This window comes from Cyrtonyx montezumae, unplaced genomic scaffold (assembly GCF_038088225.1).
Source record: "Cyrtonyx montezumae isolate F1298 unplaced genomic scaffold, pur_monq_1.0 scaffold_25, whole genome shotgun sequence".
Classification (NCBI taxonomy): domain Eukaryota; kingdom Metazoa; phylum Chordata; class Aves; order Galliformes; family Odontophoridae; genus Cyrtonyx; species Cyrtonyx montezumae.
The window spans coordinates 14,529,154-14,543,828 of record NW_027071992.1 but is presented as its reverse complement, the minus strand read 5'-3'; the positions used below and the strand labels follow the sequence as shown (position 1 = coordinate 14,543,828).

General features: G+C 43.0%; 1 protein-coding gene across 1 annotated transcript in view; it reads right to left on the bottom strand.

Moving 5' to 3' along the window:
* Nucleotides 1-14,675, bottom strand: part of CCBE1 (collagen and calcium binding EGF domains 1) — a 90,022-nt gene that overhangs the window by 21,522 nt on the left and 53,825 nt on the right. The window lies entirely within an intron of this gene.

The following is a 14,675-nucleotide window of genomic DNA, read 5'->3' as shown; positions in this document are numbered from 1 at the left end:
TTTCATTTGTAGTGGAAAAGTGCATCTCATACTGGCAGGGGGGTCAGAACTATAGTGAAGACTCAGTAGGATCAGACTCTTCTAATGTGCCTATGATATGAACAAAGTCAAAGTGATGAGAAATTAAATGCATTTATTGTACACCATGCTGTTTTCTTTCTATGCAGCACACTAGAGCAGGGTGTTGCTGCACCTTACAACCCCAAAAGCTGCTGGCTGAAGGGGCTCAGTGACCTGCGAAGGACTCCAGGTGGTGGAGACTGGGACTTGCCAGAGAAGCAAGCTAACACTCGGTGTACTATTCAATGTAGCTAACATGATATTTAGAAGGAAAAAAAAACCAAGTATTTTACAAATTCAGTTATTCATGCTTTGTGGATCTGTTGAAATATCTGAAAACATCCATTTGCTCTTATCTTTTCACTCAGTAATTGACATGAAGAGTGCTAAAGCCATGGCAGTCAGTGACACAACACTCCCCACGACAATCTGCACCCATCACAAATCATCATTATGTTGAATATAAATCAGCTGTCAGTTGCAACTGACCACTTAAAACAAACAACGCCTTACTCCAAACTATGTAAAAACAAACTTTGGCTCCATATTTTATCCGCTTCCAAAGATTAGCTGGAATATAAATTATGCTTAATGAAGGTTGAACATCTGAAGAGGAAGCCTCGCTTTGTTATGCAAACAGTGGTCCCTCATTAGACTTTTCTCCAAACAGTGCTGTGAAGTTTTATCTGCAAGACAAACAAATGCAGGAGGAATGGGTTCAAAGGTGCATGGGGAGGCTGTTCATACACCATGAGCCACGCCAATGGCTTTCCAAGTGCACATTCGTCTCCTCCTGTCTGCAGAAGAGGGAAGTCTGACAAAGGTTTGCCTACAGCCCATCTTGAGAGGAGAGAGGGCTGGCTGATGGGAGAGAATGGCCATGAGATTCCAGGCTGTGGGTTGTGACAGACAGAACTAACAAAAGAAATGGGAGCAGCAGCTGTCACCATTTCTTCCCTTTTCCCTGGGAATTCCCACCTGATTTCCAGGCTTAGGCCCCAGAAAAGCACTGCTGTAGCTTGGGCAGTACATGCAGAGCTCAGTGCGCATCCTACTCCCAGAGAAGGACTTGTGGCTGAACATCTTGCTGAAGCTTCCTCCTCTCCTCTCGGATCACCCAGCTTTTGGCTTTCCTGTTGCTAAACTGGGGTTTTACATCCTCCTGGCTTCTTCTGACAGACTGCTTCAGACTGCTTGCACCATCTCAATTCCTCTCCCGAAGCCACCGTGCATGTGCTGAAGTTGTGGATGCATAGCTCCTTGTACCCATGGCATGAAGGAAGTCCCCATGCAAGAACATCCAGCTACACCTCCATCCAAGGGCTGTGAAAGCAGCCATGCCCAAGAGCTTGCCAAGTGCTGAGCAGTGGCTGTGTAATGCTGCCCTGTTCCCTAATGTACAGCCTTGCACAGAGGCACGCTCTGTTCAAGTCAACCAGGAAAATCGTGCTCTCTTAAGCACCTGTCCAAAACCTTTAAAGAATCCATAGCCTCAACAATATCTTCTGGGAATGAGTTCCACAAAGAACAGAGATGTTCTTGAGAAATTATTTCACCTTTTTTAGCCTCCCTTTCAATTTTTCCATGATTAACCAGTAAGAAGATTTGGAAATATTTTCTTCAAACATCCTTTTTTTTTTTTCCCCACAAATGAACGCTTTCAATCACACCAAAAGGAATAGTATAGAGGAGGGATGCCCTGTCCTCAGACTTACACTCCAGAAAATGATTCCCCATCACACTCAGTTCCCAGTTCAGGATAATGGATCTCTTTCAGCACAGCCTGTGCTCAGCAGCAAGCTTCAGCCATCAGCATGATTTTGCCAAGGAAACTGCTACTTTAGGGTTAACTCACAGGAAATACAATACACCAGTACCCGTTTCCCCGAACATGACATTGCAACCTTGGGATTCCTGCATGCTTTCCACATTCCTGAGGTGAAATCTGTCAAAATGATGGACACACAAGCTGATCATCAGCAAAGGCATTTTAATAGCAATACTCATTTTCAGACATCCAGCTGCAGGTTGACATATCTAATCAACGTTGCACAGCAGCGATCTCATTACGCAGAATGAGAGGGAAGAGGCGGTCCCCGCTGATAATTCTAGCTACTGAATAACTCAGCAGTTCATGTACTCAGCAGTTCATGTAACTGCTCAGCAGTTGCTACAAAGCCATGCATGCGAGCATGCAGCAAACACCAGCACATATACAGCTGGGCAAGAATATCAGCCTCTGAAAGATGAAACCACGGAGAAATTAAGTTGTTTCATTAACATTAAGGCTGGCTTCTGAAAGGAGGAAATGTCAGGACTTTTTGTAACAGAAGTTTTAACAGGGAGCTTCAGCTGCTGGAAAAAGGAGAGTGGCGAAACAAGTTCTGATTTAGGGTCAAGTGTTTGCACCAATAAACACATCTGAGAGGATACAACTCCACAGAGCTCTCCACTTGTCCCCTCTGTGCCCAGCACACCAGTGCACCAGCACTGCCTCCAGCTCCATGTAGCCGCTTGATAGCATCACCCCAGTCAGGCAGGACGAAAGGCAAGATGCAAGGAATGTGGCTTCATTAAGCCACTGCTTTATTAAGTTAGCTTATCTGGACGCTATCAGCAGTAACTCAACCAGTGCAGACCAGGACCTCTTCCCATAATTGTTCCCACCTGGCGCAGGGCTGTCACCACCTGCAGACCAGCTCTTGGTCTGTGCTGGGACACTGGTGGTGGTGCCATGGCGACTGGGGAACACTGAGCCAGGGAAACACAGTTAGTAGCTTAGTGGGTAGGGATGGTGATAGGAGGATGGTTGGACTAGATGATCTTGTAGGTCCTTTCGAACCTAATGTATCTATGAATCTATGAATCTACAGTTAAGGGAGAGAGAGGGAAGGGTTCGGGTGCTGTCACAGCTGGAATATATTGGAAATGCAAATAATGACAGGATAGCAACTGAAATAATTGAGAATTAACCTCTACCTGTTGGCAGTAGAGTGGCAGTGATAGCAGAGCTCGATTTCAGCTGAAGAGGTTGAAAAAAAAAGGGTGGGAGAAATACGGAGAGAAAGGTAGGGATGGGAAAGCCCAAAGCTTTATACAATTTTATTTATTTATTTATCATTTCAAATGAAAATAATGTGTCAAGGGAATTCTTGCTAAAGATGTCAAAAGAAAAAACAGAAGAGTCCACTCTAGGAAATATTTGTCTGATGGGAATGAAGGAGACACAGAAATCCTCAGATTTCCCTGAGAGTTCCCAGTGTAAAATATTATCTTTGGTATATCCTGACCATACTGGGGCTAACAAACCCTTCAGAGTGGTTCAACCCAAACAAAATGAATTTGAGCTGAGGCACAGTGTGAGGGTGTCAATGGAAGATGCAGCAGCTCAGCAGGTCACAGCTGCTCCATCTGGCATGCTGTGGCTGGCCTACTGGGGTCAGAAAAGTGATGATATAGGTGCTGTAAGAGCTGCTTAGCTCTGATAAAACAATAATGATAATGCAGTCAAGCAGCCAATGCAAAAGACTCTCCCATCTTTACCTCTTATATGGTGAAACTGTGTCAAAAAAGCAAACTAAAAGCAAGAAAGCCTGCACCATGCCAACAGGAGATTTGAGACTTCATTAAAAGAGTGAAACCAGAAAGTGTCCAACACCCAACTGCCAGAACCCTGACAACATCATGTCAGATGACAGCTTCATTTGGCAGGGGTGGTTCCAAGGATGAGCCAGAATTTTCATGGAAAGCCAGCACTTCTCTTGACAAATGTATTTAATGAAAAACCAAATTTCTTACAGGGAAAAGGTAGACTTTTTTTTTTTTTTTTTAAAGGCTTTCTTGGACAATGCCATAATGTGAACACAGCAGAACTAGTGCTGCATGTTGAGGATATAAGTTTGCAAAGGCCATGGCATGGATGCATTTAATTGCAACAGATAGTCTTTGTTGGAGAGGCTTCTTGCTGCGCCTGCCTGGAGTTTATCTTTGATTATCCTGGCTTGCAGGAATACACAGTGCAGCAAAAATGCAAGTAGAAAATACAACAATTAACTTCCAAAAGTTAATTAGTCATCTATGCAAGCAAGTCAACAGGGTATCTTAAAAAAGATCATTCCCCCACCCCATCGCTTTTTCCCCTGTATGCTATAACAGAGCTTAAATGCAAGCCAGGTCCGTCTGCCAAAACACATACGGACAAAACCCATCTGTAGTACGGGTGCATTAAGGCAGAAGCTCAGTAGCTGTGTGTAGTTTTGCCATAATTCACGCGGAGAGTAGATTTATTGCAAGATGTGTAAAACTGAAGCAACATGCTTTATTTTTGTTTGCCTTTCTGCGGGATACATACCGAAATCTTGAGTAAGAGAGGATGGCCTTCCTGCAGACGCTCACTCAGCATACACTTTGCCATGATTTCCAGACTTAGCTCGTTTTCTGAGTTTTGTAAAGAGATGATTTATGTTCAACCTGGGTGCAAGACAAGGTCTGACGCCAGCCTCGCCCTGTCCAGTGAACAGCACAGGGTACAGTGCACGTCTTGCACTGCCTAAGAGGTGCAGTATTGCCTGTGACCACAGTAGGTAAATAAGTGCTGCTCTACTTCTCTTAATGAAGTGAATAAAGCAGTATCTGCCCAACCAGCCACAGAGAGTCACCTTTAACACCAAAGCTGGAGCTCAGACCTCTGCAGCCACATATGTGGTTTTTCTGAAGGTCACAGTTCCAGTAATTGTGTGAATCTCAGTCATGTTTCTCACCAGCTCCTGCAGTCCAATAACTTTAATCATGTATTACTGTTCTCTTTTTCTCAAAATGAAAAATTCAACCCCACAATCCTGCTATCCACTTTTTGGTCAACTCTGGTTATAAAGACAGATACAAGAAATTCTAGTTCCCTTCTAGTTGTTGTTAATGGGCAATCTTTGATAAGATTCACAATTCCTGGGCTCCTGTGCCATGAACATGAGCCAGGGACCAGATCCTCCTCTGGCAAACACCTCTGCTGAATGACTCTGGAGGCCTGTGCCAGGTCTTGCCCAGGGCGGCTCTGGTTGATGCTCTTAGATACTCTCAGACATGACCTCTGGCTGCTCCTTATTGCAGTGTACTGTTTACGGGCTCCTCTTGCAGGTGCTCCAATTGCTGATGTATGTCATCTTTTTTTATGGTCAGGGGGAGTTTTTACAGAGCAGAAATGGCAGTTCCTTCTTCTCAGAAGGGAACTTCCATATGGATGAGATGATCTGTGGTTTCTGCAGAGTACACTGTTTGAATGCGTGAAGCACATTTCTCTTTGAAGGAGTGAAAAAAACCTTGAAGGGGTACAAGAAATCCTCCTCCCTGCATGGGAACTGGTGGGGCTCGGAGAGCTGCACACAACTGCGGAATGCACACAAAGCAAAACAACAGAGGAATATAACTGGGGGAATATAACCACCAAAAGTCCGCCAGCAATCCCCAAAGGTCATCCCATTTGGAGTACGTCGGGACTTTTCAGTGCAGTGTAAGATTTTGGTTGATCACTGTCCTTCCCTAGGTTGGTAGAATCACAGAACATCCTGACTTGGAGGGGGCTCACAAGAATCACTGAGCCCATCCCCTGGTTCCAAACCCAATGTTGTACAGAACTGTACAGAATTGTAGGGGTTGGAAGGGACCTCCAGTGATCATCTAGTCCAACCCCCTGCCAAAGCAGCTCCCTAGCCCAGGTTGCACAGGTAGGCGTCCAGGCGGGTCTGGAACGTCTCCAGAGAAGGAGACTCCACCACCTCTCTGGGCAGCTGTGCCACTGCTCCGTCACTGCGCTGGGAAGAAGTTCCCACGCACATTTGCGTGGAACTTCCTATGCTTCAGTTTGTGGCCATTTCCCCTTGTCCTATCACCACACACTGCTGAGAAGAGTCCAGCCTTGTCCCTTTGCTCCTTAGATATTTATAGACATGGATGAGATCCCCTCTGAGTCTTCTTTTCTCAAGGCTGAACAGACCCAGGTCTCTCAGCCTCTCCTCATAAGGGAGGTGTTTCATGCCCTCTATCATCTGTGTGGCCCTCTGCTGGACTCTTCCAGGAGATCCCATTCCTTTTTGTACTGGGGAGCCCAGAAAACTGGACACAGTACTCCAGGTGAGGCCTCGTTAGGGCAGAATAGAAGGGGAGGACCACCTCCCTCGACCTGCTGGCCACTCTCTTCTTAATGCACCCCAGGATCACATTGGCCTTCTTGGACAAGAGGGCACACTGCTGGCTCATGAGTAGCCTGTCATCCACCAGGATATTGAAGAATTCTGTCCCAATACTTCCTGAGCTCTGGCAGCTCAGGGCTGTGCCCACTGCCCTGGGCAGCCTGTTGCATGCCCACCGCCCTCTGGGGCAGAGCCTTTCCCTAACTCCCCGGCCCTCCCCTGGCACAGCCTCATGCTGCTCCCTCAAGCCCTGTTGCTGCCACCAGTGACTACAAAAAGCAATTACCCCTGTGGATACTGGAAAAGCCATTTCTTGGACATTTTACTTAGATGGGAACATTGTCCTTAAAATCATACACTGATTCCCTCAGCACTCTGTGCTCTCCTCCCTTTTCTCTTGGATTTTGATTTTTTTTTCTTAATGCGAAGGAATGCTCGTGTGCTTTATTGCTAGACAGCATGTCAAAAATAGCAAAATGATTAAATAAAAGACTTTTGATGGAACTCATCTGCTGAGACTCAGCTTCATACACATGCTGTCAGCTCTGTCTTATACTCTTTTCTAACAGATTTCTTTTATTGTTTGGCATTGTACCAAGAAATTTATTTTGTTTATTTTCAGGGATGAAATTGGAATGGATTTTGCAGAATCAAATTAATGTTTGACAGGTGTGAAATTTGAGGGGAGGAAAAAAAATGAATTTAGTGCAAAGATGGTATAGTTTGCATGTGCTGCATGGTCTGATGAACTGAAAGAGTATATAATGCAGCAGTCTAATGAGCTGAAAGATTATAACACATCCTCACAAACACATTTTATTTTCCTTTCAGCTTACTGTAGGAGACCTGCTTCAGAAGAGTTTGGACCAGATGAATTCCAGAAGTGTCTTCCAATTCCTATGATTCTGTGATTCTATGTTTTTCACTTGTAAAAACAAGCATTCTTCTACATGTCAATTAAAGCAACCTAAAATTAAGCCTGTTTCAGAACAACTCACCACTTTGAGATTTAAAGCCAAAAAAGTGAGCAAATGCCACTTTTTTCATCCACCTCTGACTTTCAATTGGAGGATGGTTTGCCAAAGGTACTCCCAGCCCCATAAACAGCATGCTTATGCTCAGTGATGTATGGACACAAAGGTGAGCCGGAGTACAGGATGGTTGGACTAGATGGCCTTAGTGATCTTTTCCAAACTTAATGCTTCTATGATTCTATGATCATAGCATAGATATCTTGCTCCTTGGATTCTTAAACTTCCACAGTTTTCGTGTTGTGGCTCCAACTACTGACCAAATACCCATGCAAGAGTGATGCAGAGCAATAATTTCCTTCAGAAAGAAGGCAAAGGTGGCATCATGCCACAGGAGCTGTGCTGGCTGGTGGTAGGGCTCGTGCTCAGTTGCCGGAGTCAAACAGCAATAAATTGCTGGCAAGCTCTCAGACTGAATGCAGTCCAACCCAGTCCCATTTATACAGTATCTATCATCAACAGGATCATGAAAATGCTGCATAAGCAATGTCTAATAAATGTCTTTCGATAAACAGTGGAAGTTAAGCACATTCTATACACGCATGCACAGAAAAACTCATCACAGAGACTAATGCAAGGAGGCTGGTTTCTAAAACTAGTTCTTCAAACAGGACATAGGCAAGCTAGTAACTTGGTCTGTGTTCACTCACTCACGGTGAGCTGCTGCATAAGGGTCTGATCCTGATTCTGCAGAAATCATTTTGCCATGAACACGCACCAGGTGGGAGACAGGCTAATAGAGCAAGATTTAGGATTATGCTTAGGCACGCGCTCAGCCCTGAGGGTGGGCTACAATCACACTTTATGAAGAACAGTTGTGGATAATCACTCATGGCATAAACTTTCTAAAGTCTGTCTGATATTTGCCATTGCAGACAGCTACAAGCCCATTTCTGGTTTGTGTGGGTTCAGATTTTGATTGAGGTCTGCTCCCCCTATGGACAGGTCATCCACCTATACCCACAGGCACGAACAGATATAATCCTGACTTTTCACGTGAAATGCTAAAAATATGTATCTCAGAAACAATGTTCAAATATAAAGGGAAAATTTGTAATGGTTCTTATATTCAGATCTGGGAAGAAAGCAAGCAAGCAATTCCAGCATGCAACTTTAGTACTCTAGGATTGCACAGAGCCAGACACAAAGGCATCAGCTTTTAGGGAAGTCAAATAACATGGAAAATAATTTAAGTAATAATAAATAAATAAATATAATAAAAAGAAAGTAATAATTTAATGCAGTAGTGAGCACCTTTTTCTCTACACTGGTTACCCATGTCAAGATGACACCAACACAGTATGGGTGTCATGATGGCCATTAGGCATGGATGCTCTACCTCATGTTGAAAGGACAGCTCTCAGCACACAGGTAAGGAGGGTGGTGCCACTTTGTCACAGAGTAATGGGGAAAACACAGACATGAAGGGTCACTACAGTAAGATCTCCTGTGTTTGTGATCTCCAGCATGGACAGGGCAGTTTCAGTAATACTGTATTGCACAGGGCTGTCCCTGTCATGCACTATTTGTTTCTTCATAGTACAGAGAACCAAACCCATCAAGTGCTCCATCTTTCTCTCCTGGTGATAAAGGCAAAATCAAGCAGGACACCACCACTGCTGTACAGTCTGAAGTCTCACAGGTAAATTTTCTCCAGTTTGACTCCTGAGATGTACTCAAGCCTGTCTGTTTTTCTCTGTTCATCTCAGTGCCTGAAAGTTAAGGGGCAACACACTTTCACTTCTCTTCTTTTATCAAAGCCAAAAAGCTGACAAATCAAATGGCTGCAATCCAAAAGTCTGTTTCCCCTTGACAATAAACACTTTTTTAAAAGGAAATAATTAGCCACAACCATGCCGTTTCAATGCAAGAAAAAGGTTGCAAGTCATTTCCTGGACACTCTCTATACCATCTAACAACAAGGGTTATTAAATGTCTCCTGTCCTCAACAAACATGCTTTGTAAGACTGAATAAGAATAGCCATCTAATTTTATACACTATGAATCACATAAGGGTGCTTAACAACCACTTATGGAGAAGGGTTTTTATATTTCCAGTACTGGCTTAGAGTCACAAAGGGCATGACCCTGCTTTGACTGTAGCCAAGGGGATTTTTAAAGTCAAGACTTCAGCCATCCTATAGGAAGTAGATGGAAATTCAAGGGGTAAAAAAAGCATAACTTCAGAACAAGAGATTCACAGCATAATTCCAAGGAATCCTTGGAAAGCACCTGACTGAAGGAGGGTGATCTGCTCAGAGCTCCTCCCAGATGGGTTTTGTCAAGTGTGGAGGCTGCCTCACTGCCTTAGGAGCTTCTTCCAGCACATAACAACTAATTGTGCATCTTTCCCTTTTTGTCTACCTAGAACACCTCTTGCAGCACTCACAGCTCTGGTCGCATATCCTTCTGTTGTGCCCTTCTAACAAAGGTCTGGCTTTACTTTCCCCATAGCACTTCATCAAGTAGTCCCAGCACAACCTCCTCTCCAGCTGAGATCCTTTCCAGCATGATGTGCTCCAGGCCCTGAGCATCTCAGCTCCACTTTGCTGATAGGTGTAAAAAATGTAGGTAAACAAATCAAACACTACCACAAGCAGGTATTCATTAAAACAGATTACAGATGTGGGAAACAAAGACAAATCAAAAAAGACAGAAAGAAAGACAGAAAGACAGAAAGACAGAAAGACAGACAGAAAGAAAGAAAGAAAGAAAGAAAGAAAGAAAGAAAGAAAGAAAGAAAGAAAGAAAGAAAGAAAGAAAGAAAGAAAGAAAGAAAGAAAGAAAGAAAGAAAGAAAGAAAGAAAGAAAGAAAGAAAGAAAGAAAGAAAGAAAGAAAGAAAGAAAGAAAGAAAGAAAGAAAGAAAGAAAAAAGTGATTTGCTAAATTGCAATGGAATTGCAGCTTTAGTTCCCTCCCACTGTCTTATCTTTCTATTCATTTTCACAATAAAATTTGAAAGAGAGAAAAAACAAAAAAAGTAGTAAATCTTGAATGAAAAACAAACAACACTGTTTGTCATGAGCATATCTTCAAACAAAAGAGCAGGCCAACTCTGATCTCTATCTAGGCAACAAGACCAAGTCAAAATTGTACTTCTAATATACTTTCAATATCAATAGCAGCAATGGAATTAACTTCTTAATGTAAGCCCTTGGAAATCTCTGTAAGACACTAAAAAAGATACTATTTCAAGAGCATTTCATGGATCCAGATGTTTCTCTCCTTTTCCCCTCTCTTTTATTGTTCCCAGAGAAGACCTTGTAAAAGCTGAAACTGCTTATTAAGTATACAGGCTTAATGAATTGGAGAAAGAAAGAAATAGTTCTTAACATAACATGAGCACAAGCCAGATCTGTGTTTGTCGTCTACAGACATGGCAGCAAAATGCTTTCTATATACAGAGCAGTCTCAGTTAGGAGAGGATCTGTCTCCATCGACCACTTCCAGCATGCAGAAAAGATCTGTTTCTAAAACAACACAGTATGAATCTGCTGAATTATGCAGTGACACTACACTGTGGCCACAACACCAAGGATTATTTTTAGAGGCTCACATCTGCAGGTTATTTTTTGCAAGTCAGGGTGGATGGAGCAAATCCTGAAGCAATTCACTCAGCAGACAAGCATCACTGGAGCAAACTGTTATTTATATGGTGTCACGAGAGCACTTGGTATCCGCTGCTGCCGCCGCTGTGATGCAGCACAGTGCCCGCACTGCTCTTGTCTTCCTAAGGGCTTGGAAAGTTCATGAAGCAGTGTTTTGATGTGTCACTTAGCTCCTCTGTTAAAAACGGCAGGCATTGGAATGCAATGCAGCACTTCTTCCTGCTAACAGGGCTGCAGGGACTTCAGCATGGTGTGTGCTCTTCATGCCATACTCTCCACCCAACGCTCTATCCCATGCTTCTGTAATCTGTGAGCAAGATTTTGTGTTGTGGCTCCAACAGTTATTTTTAAGAATGCACAAGGCATTCTTAAAAATAAAGGCAAAGTTCAATGAAACTTCCTTCCATTTCTTCATTGTGTTATGTCCCAGTGTCAGCTCAGCTAGTTAGGCAGAGGCTGAACTTGATGTCTATTACCCATCAGCCACATACTAATTGTACGAGTAATCATGCCGTCTCCTAACCCAGCAAAACCACAGCCCAAGCACACTTCTTATTGCCTAATTTAACTCTGACACCAGCTGCTGCTTCTCCCCAGGCATTCCTCATCTGAATGCTGGAAGAGGATCTCAGCCCAGAATAACCTATTGAGATTGAACCCATGGTTGTTTTTTTTTAATTACATGCAACACATTTTTTTGCCCTGTGTTTCACTGGAAGTTGCAGCCACCCACTCTGCCTACTTGCTGTTTGCATGCTCATCTCATTGCAGCCATCCTCAGACCTCAAGCTGCAGTCTTCTCTCTGATCTATGGCACCAAAACCGGGGATGGGCACTACTCATGTGCATGGTTGATGCCTGATGGTCTGATGGGACAAAGAGGCACTCTTCTTTGCTCATTTAGGAAATACACAATGGATGAAATGAGCCTGAGGAAAAGCAGAGATACAGCAGAGCTGCTGGAATGGAGACCTGAAAGCAAAAATAAACCACCACCTCTGGGACACACAAAGGACCAAGGGGTAAGGTCACAAACCTGAGCCACCGTCAGACAGGAAGTGAAGAGATCCTGCAGTGGTGGGGATCACTTGTGACTGGGGGGTCTTGGGACTTCAGGGAAGAAACTTGCCTAACTTCTCACTGCTTGAAGCTGGAAAACAACAACCAGCCCCCATGCCACCTGGCTTTAGAAACATTAAATCCTTTACTCATCTAAACAGACCAGCCCTGTGAAGGGAAAACAGCACGGTCAGGATCTGTGACCTTGCCAAACTTGCACTGCCTGGGAAGAAAGAAGCAGTGCTGGGTGAGTTAGCCCCTGAATGAGAGAAACCAAACCGTAAGGACTTGGCCCAGAGTGCAGCTGATGCTGGAGTTATGCGCTTCACATGGAAAACAAATTTTCTTATTGCTTTGTAGCAATAAAATCTTACGAACTGATAAGTTTTAATTTCACTTTATATATTAAGAAATAACTGACGACATGTAAAGAGCCTGGCATTCTCATAACAAGTTGTCTAATTTTGATGTTCTATTGAGAGCTATGCAAAGTAGCAAGTGATGCTTCTAGCTGTCATTTTGGTATCATTGGTGCAAAAAACCCACCCTTTTTAATGTGTTTTTAAAATTAATGAGTTAATTAATTAATTTGTTGTTGACTTGTAGTATTTTATATTTACCCTCATATTAATTAGGCATCAGAAATGAAATATGGTTGTATTTCCATGTCTAATTTGTACTGATACTCCCTGTCTCAAAACCAGTGCAAACCAAGGCTGGATTGCTTCCAGGGTAGATTGCTTCAAGTTGCAGGCAAATACAATAGGATCATTGGAGCAACTCTGGCATTTGAAGCACCCAAACTGGTTCAAAAATTGGACTCAAAATCAAAACAGTACCACATATTTTCAGCGTTTCAGCACAATGTCCATCTTTGCTGGCTGAATTTCATGCACTTCAGCAAAACCTGTTTCTGAACAACTTGTAGACCTGACCAAGCATGGAAGCTGTGGCCTCAGCAGAGTCACCACTCAAAAGCAGGGGCAGATGTCGCACTGCTTAAATTCACTGGACGATCGCAACCCTGATGACAGAAAAGAGCTGTCACCTCCATCTAAAGCAAGCAACTGGGGAACGTTTGGGTGATTTCTTCCTATTAATTCATGGACTTCTAAAGTTTTTTGCTTGTTTGTTTGTTTTGTAATGTGACCACTGTTATTGAGAGGTTTTCATGTTGAAGTTTTACTTGAGTAAATATAATGTAAACCAATTGCAAAGGAAGTCTATGAGATAAGGGAGTAGTGCATTTTTTCTGTCTGGTTTGCCCTGACCAGCGTGACATTGGGTGACAGTCACTTCAGCCCTTCCCAGGTTAATCTTAGCTCTCCCTCATAAGCACAAGTTGTCATAAAAAAGAGCTATCCTAGGTGAAGACTGTGGTATTGGTCAGCGTTAGCCTTCAGAGACAATGTTAAATTCAGACCTGAGGTTAAAAAGGCATCAGCATAGACAGCATTAGCATTACATGCTTCACACCTCTTTTCCTCTCAGAATATACAAATTGCATCAGTTTGTATTGCTGCTGAATTCCCACCAGTTTATGTCTATGTAGTACCTGTGAGATGCCCCTGGGCCATAGTTCACACCAATGTGCTTGTTGGAGGTAATACTTCATGCAGAATAAGAACTGTTTGTTTTGTTTCCTATGCTGTTCACAAGTCGGTTTTTATTCCCAAAGCACTCTAAGGAAGAAAACCCAACATTTTTACAGCCTGAGATATCAATCTGATTCTACAAAGTTGTCTGAAAGTGTTATATTATATCTGGCACACTCTGTTTGGAATAAAAGTTTGGCTTGTGTTGTAAAGCAGACTCCCCCAGACACATACATGGAAGGCCTCACACTCCAAACTGAAATTAATATGACCAACATTCCTCAGGAAAATCCACCTCTTTGTTGAGACTTTTTCCCCTTTTTTCTACCTAATGAAGTGCTTGTTTATCACTATTACAACCCAACAGGCACAGTGTGTATTGCAATCTCACCATCTGCACCACTTACATTCCTAAACATGGAATCTCAGCCAGATGTCTGAGTTATCTCCAAGGCTCTGACTTTGGGCATATGGTTTTATTTAAATTAATTGCAACACTAACAGAAATCCAGTATCTATTACCTATCACAACAGCAGATAATGGCTCAGAATAAATTTGTTGAGCCTTCTATCACTGCTCACACAGACCCTTCTGTGGATGAACTGCAATAGCTGAAGTCCAATGAAAGGCAGGTAAGATACTGCGCAGAATACTTCACCCCAGATTTAAGTTTGCAATTGCATTATGAGCAGAAGAGAAAAGTACAGCCCTGCTCAACAGCAATCAATGTCACCACGTACAGGGAGTCCATAACAATCTTACTCAATCCTACTTAACACATGGCACTGTGGCTCCTTCTGAGAACTCATGCAGTGTTTCCTGGCCTCGAACTCTGTGCTTTCCCTAGAAATAAAACCTATACCTTCATTTAGAAATGTGTAGTTCTACATGTTTTTCTCTAACTGGGATTTCTGAAGCTCTCCTCATGCCTAATTATTACTGGTAGTAGTAATAGTATGTTTTTACTTCCATGATGTTAACCACTGGAGTATGAGGGCTGCAAATAGAAGCTAAGTTCAACATCAAGAGATGTCCAAGAAAACCAATAGCTCCTTTCTTAGCTTTCTCAGACTTTTCAGTTAAATCCTTAAATTTACCACCAAATGAGCACTATTCTTCAACTTTCACAGCAGAAA